The sequence below is a fragment of the Coregonus clupeaformis genome, chromosome 33 (genome assembly GCF_020615455.1).
Source record: "Coregonus clupeaformis isolate EN_2021a chromosome 33, ASM2061545v1, whole genome shotgun sequence".
NCBI lineage: Eukaryota > Metazoa > Chordata > Actinopteri > Salmoniformes > Salmonidae > Coregonus > Coregonus clupeaformis.
Genome location: NC_059224.1, coordinates 7,778,619 through 7,785,016, shown reverse-complemented (window position 1 = coordinate 7,785,016; position 6,398 = coordinate 7,778,619).

Genomic DNA, 6,398 nt, shown 5'->3' with positions numbered 1-6,398 from the left:
TGTGTGTGTGTGTGTGTGTGTATTAATAGTTGTGCCTTACTCCTGGCGATCATGGTCACTCACTGGGGACAGGTGCAGAAGGATTTGAAATGAGGTGGGAGGGAGGTAGGCGTTTATTTCCAGGTAGACAGACACAGAGACAGGCGGTGAGTCGTGACTCCCAGAGCTGGCTGTGGTTTAACAGTCAATAGAGAGCCTAAGTGGTGGTGACTGGTAGTCCCTCTGCCTGATGGTGCACTGCAGAGGAGCATGCTGTGTCTGGGGTTGGATACACCTACGGCTGTGTGGACCTGTGTGTGTGTGTGTGTGTGTGTGTGTGTGTGTGTGTGTGTGTGTGTGTGTGTGTGTGTGTGTGTGTGTGTGTGTGTGTGTGTGTGTGTGTGTGTGTGTGTGTGTGTGTGTGTGTGTGTGTGTGTGTGTGTGTGTGTGTGTGTGTGTGTGTGTGTGTGTGTGTGTGTGTGTGTGTGTGTGTGTGTGTGTGTGTGTGAGTGTGTGTGTGTGTGTGTGAGTGTGTGTGTGTGTGCACAACCAGCTCTCACAGTCTCACTGCAGAATTAGACGTTCATCCACGTTGTTTTGAAGTTTCTCCAAACGTCAAATTTCGAAGTTAGGGGTTAGGTTTAGGCGTTAATTCCTAATGGTTAAGGTAAGGGTTAAGGTTTGGGATAGGGTTAAAACCCAAAATAAAATAAAAACGGTGTCCACGACTGGGAACAAACACGCAACCTTCTAATCCGGAGTTGTGAGATTACGCCCACCCCCACCCATGCATTTCCAGACGTCCTCAGGATAGACGTCACATTTCGACCTCAATCTTAAACGACTTGGCTGGTGTGTGTGCCGGGTGTGTGTGTGTGTGTGTGTGTGTGTGTGTGTCCCTTGCAGAGAAAACTCATGAATTTAACGTGATCACACATTTTTCACATGTGAAAGTGCAAATTCGATTTTCACGTTTTCTGCAATTCACGTGAGGTGAAAACATGTTATTCTCCTCACATGTGAAAAAGTGGCGTTAACATGTGAACTCTACATTTAATACATTTGAACAACTGACCTCACATGTCTCTTTTGTTGTCACATGGGAAAATTTCAGCTCAACATGTGAAAACAGCTATTTCACATGTGAAAATGCGATTACACATGTTAAAATGCAATTTTCATATGTGAAACTGCAAATTTCATGTGTTTTTTTGGTAAATTAATGATATGGTATGGAGGATTAACATAAGTGGTACTCTGTTCAGCTAAAATAGTTTAAAATCTTTAATCAATATGATTACATTTGATATGATCACTTAGGACTGACTTATCAATTTGACCCCACCTGGGATTTGAACTCACAACTTCTGGATTTGGGAGATGCTGATTTTTCTGCTGAGCCACAAAGTCTTTAGCCTTCCCACTCAAATTCATTACCTATAATACATCTCTGCACTTAACAAAAGAGTGCCATCTGCACTGCTATTTTAGTTATCAGTTAAACTGACCATTCTCTAATCATTATTTCAGCAATTTGAGGTTTTTCTGTATAGTTGTCTAATGTTGGTGGGGCATATTATTCTGGTTTAATGTTACTCCTGAATCACTATGATAAACGTAATCGTTTTCCTTGAGTGTATTTTTTAACAAAGCTGAGATTTACTCTGAAGTGTGAAATGTAGGAATACAGGTGCAATCAGTCATTGGCACAAACATGGTGGCGTAGCAGCATGATCTGAATGTCGTGAACCAAGAGGTTGTGAGTTCAAATCCCAGGTGAGGACATGTTGAATAATAATTACTGTATTAATGAACGTGCACAATGTAATCATGTATGTGAAAGTGTGTCTGATAGGTATGAACTCTCATGTGAAAAATATTCTGATGTAAAAATGTGAATCCACATGTGGAAGGTAATGTGAAATATCATCACATGTGAAGTGTTCCAAAAACCAGTAGCAGTGTTTGTGTAAAAATCACTGGGGAAACCAAGTCAGGAAAAAAGCCATACAACCTATGTTGTGAAAATTGCATTGTTTGCTCTATAACCCATTAGTTCAAATGCCACAGTGATATACAACAAGGCCAAGACAACAAAAAGACAGTCACGCAGTGGTGGGAAAACTTCATGTTTGTTTCATCACAAAACTGGAGAGCAATGGCTGGCGAAGTCCACAGGGAACATTTTCGTGCAACAAACAGTTACATGGTCAAAGCAAGTTAATGTTTCAGAAAATGTATTAAACAACCACTGATTTAGAACCACAGAGCACAAAGAAAACAGGAGCACTGCCTCTGCTATTTCGACATCATCAACTAGGTTATATGCTTAGTCTAATACAGTGAAAACTTAAAAGATATCAAAAACAATTTAGTCTAATCAATGTTGCATAATACCATGTGGTTGTCCACAGTACTGATTGCAAGTAGGAAAAACGTATTGACTCACCCTACTTGTTGAGGAATGTCAATTCCATCCTCCTCTTTCATGTTGCCTAAACAGTCTATGACTCTCATACAGTATATGCTTTTAGTTTTTGTTGTCCTAGGCAACCAGGCAACTTGGCTAAAATGCTTGCTAGCCTAGCTTCCTTTCATGGGCAACAATGAACCAACTACGTTAGCTAGCTATTTAACATTAGCCCACTACATTTAGGCTACATGATTGAACTTCAATCATCTCAGGCCAGTGGCACAATGTATGAATGTATGGTTAGATCAGAATCGACGTCATAATCATTGGCCTGTACAGATAATTCAGTAAAAACCACAAGTCCAAATCCCCATCTCCATCCAGGAAAGGGCCGGTCTTAGCAAGCTAGCTACTGCAGGACAACAACACAAGCAGACCAGAAACAGATATGTTTTTTTTCCGGACAATTACGTTTTGCTTTTGATGTGATTTGATTGGTGTGAAGCCCTTAAGGGGTGGTTCTGCGGCACCAGGATCACCCACAGATGAGCTCAGCTCAAAGCTGATTGGCTCAAAACTCATTTTTGTATATATATAAAAGAAGGCCAAACGCTCGCTAGCATCAATCAATCAAATTCTACGGGCGGCAACATGTCGTACTATTTTTGGCCAGACAGCATAAGTGGAGTAGGCTATTAATGTGTGTCTTATTAAAAAAAGATGTTGCTTATGTCTCCGGTCATATAAAGTGTAGTAGAATTGTATGAAATGTGTTTATAAAAGTTAAAATGTTTTCCTGTTCAAATGAAGGAGAAGAAAGGTGTCTGATTAGTCCTACTATGTCGGGGGCGGCAGGTAGCTTAGTGGTTAAGAGCGTTGTGCCAGTAACCGAAAGGTCGCTGGTTCTAATCCCCGAGCCGACTAGGTGAAAAAACTGTCGATGTGCCCTTAAGCAAGGCACTTAACCCTAATTGCTCCTGTAATTAGGGTTAATTATTAAGTCGCTCTGGATGAGAAATGTCTGCTAAATGACTAAAATGTAAATGTCACTACGAGCTCAGCCATGCAGTGTTCACAACTGTCTGCTTCGCTAACAGTGATTGGAGTTATAGTGTTAGGACTATGCAATCTACTCATCATATTAGCAATAGTAGCCTGTCTTACATTAGTTTGCAAATAAAATGGTTTCCCCAAACTTGAAACTCGCGACTTGATAGTGTGTATTATGCATCTATTTCACGTTGCACTGTTTGCGCCGTTCCACAAGTAAATGAGTGAATTTACGATGAGGTTGTGTAGCGGCTGACATTCCGCATACCTTTAAACCTGATATTGCGGTGATAAGTAATGTCTGTTTTTTTTTTCTCCAAATAACATTTTTTTTAAATTGTGCATAAATGCAGTAAATGAGCTTCAACTACCAAAAAAATAAATAGCTATGGACACGTTTGGATCATATTAAAACACATCCAACTGTTTAATTCTCAGTGTCAAGGGTGTGTTACATGCTGTCTGTGGAGGTGGTGTCACAGAATCAATACAAAGTGGTTATAAATAAATAACCCAGAAATACAGCAGATGTTGATTGTGTTGATCCTGTCCCAAATGTCATTCTATGCCCTATATACTAATCAAATCAAATCAAATGTTATTGGTCACATGCGCCGAATACAACAGGTGCAGACATTACAGTGAAATGCTTACTTACAGCCCTTAACCAACAGTGCATTTATTTTAACAAAAAAAGTTAAAAAATAAAACAACAACAAAAAAAGTGTTGAGAAAAAAAGAGCAGAAGTAAAATAAAATAACAGTAGGGAGGCTGTATATACAGGGGGGGGTACCGGTGCAGAGTCAATGTGCGGGGGCACCGGCTAGTCGAGATAGTTGAAGTATAGTACTAGTGCACTATATAGGGAATAGTGTGCTATTTGGGATGCACCTGTGTCTGTGGAGAAAGATAAATTATACTTAGAGTAAAATCACAATAGTGCCTACTGCCTATATCAATACATGCAGTCAGGGACATTGATAATCCTTCACTGTAGAAGATTTGTCATCCTGCGACATCACCCCATTCAATGGTATCCATGGACAGAATGGATTGAATCCTGGCTTCTCACACCTCTTCATTGTGATTTGAGGGATTGTTATTGGATTACAGACAAATGGAACAACCAGAACCTGGAGTTATTTCTATTTCAGCTGCTTCTAGAGGAGGATGGCATTCTTTTCTAGTTCTGTGGCTGAGCCCTCAGCTACCAAGAGCTGATATCAAGACGGAGAGAGGGGGGGGGAGGGAGAGAGAGAGAGAGATCTATTTCACTTGCTTTGGCAATGTAAACACGTTTCCCATGCCAATAAAGCCCCTTGAATTGAATTGAATTGAATTATTGAGAGAGAGAGAGAGAGAGAGAGAGAGAGAGAGAGAGAGAGAGAGAGAGAGAGAGAGAGAGACAGAGACAGAGACAGAGACAGAGAGAGAGACAGAGACAGAGAGAGAGAGAGAGAGAGAGAGAGAGAGAGAGAGAGCGAGAGAGAGAGAGAGAGAGAGACGAGAGAGAGAGACAAGAGAGAGAGAGAGAGAGAGAGAGAGAGAGAGAGAGAGAGAGAGAGAGAGAGAGAGCGAGAGAGAGAGATAAAAGAGAGACAGAGAGAGAGAGAGAGAGATAGATGCCCAGAGAGAATCGACTGACAGAGTCACACAGGGAGGAGAGCAAGGAGAGGAGGAGGAAGAGGAGGAGGAGAGGGAGGTGAGAAGGAAAGGGAGGAGAGGAGAGGGAGGAGAGGAAGAGGAGAGGAAGAAGAGAAGGAGGAGGAGGAGGAGAGGGAGTACAGGAAGGAGATGAGGAGGAGGAGGAGGAGTAGAGGGAGCAGAGGGAGGAAAGGGAGGTGAGAAGGAAAGGGAGGAGAGGGAGGAGAGGAGGGGAGGAGGAGAGGGAGGATAGGAGGAGAAAGGGAGGAGAGGAAGGAGAGGAGGAGAGGAGGAGAGGAGGAGAGGGAGGAGAGGAGGAGAAGAGGAGATGGAGGAGAGGAAGGAGAGGAGGAGAGGAGGAGAGGGAGGAGAGGAGGAGAAGAGGAGATGGAGGAGAGGGAGGAGAGGAGGAGAAGAGGTTGCAGTTGCAAACAGTTGCAAACAAGAGTTTCTATTGGACAAATTCAGGTATGTTTATCCCCGTTCCATTCCGTTTGCTTCCGTTTAAGAAACGTTTTTCAACAGAATTGGTGGAATGAATACACCCCTGATCACATGCAAACACAGTTCACTTTCATAGCAGCCACATACAAACATCATGAACGTTTTGCTCGTTGTATAATTCCTTCTCGCACCTACGCGCTCTCCTCCTCTCACCTTGTCAGTTCATGCTGCAAGAGCTCTGATAGGTTGGAGGACGTCCTCTGGAAGTGGTCATAATTACTGTGTAAGTCTATGGAAGGGGGTGAGAACCATGAGCCTCCTAGGTTTTGTATTGAAGTCAATGTACCCAGAGGAGGACGGAAGCTAGCTGTCCTCCGGCTACACCACGGTGCTACCCTACAGAGTGCTGTTGAGGATACTGTAGACCTTCATTGCAAAATAGTGTGTTTTAATCAATTATTTGGTGACGTGAATATATTTAGTATAGTTTTATCTAAAAAGGACAACTTTTTTCATGTTTCACAATTTTTATTTTTATTAAATAATAAAATGGTCATCCCCTTCCTCCTCTGAGGAGCCTCCTCTGGTGCACGTGCACACACACTCATACACACACACACACACACACACACACACACACACACACACGCACACACACAATGATTCCTTTCTCAAAAAGGGCAGGGTGCATACATAAATATAATCTCTAGTAATAAGTATGAGAGCCTGATGAACCATAATTACACACTCAGCTGCGGTTACCAGTGAAACACAGAGACATTTAATTACACCCAGTGATTACTGTGATCCAGTCTACTGCAGAGTCTACTACTTGACATATTCCTTTTTACGTCATCAGCACTTAGC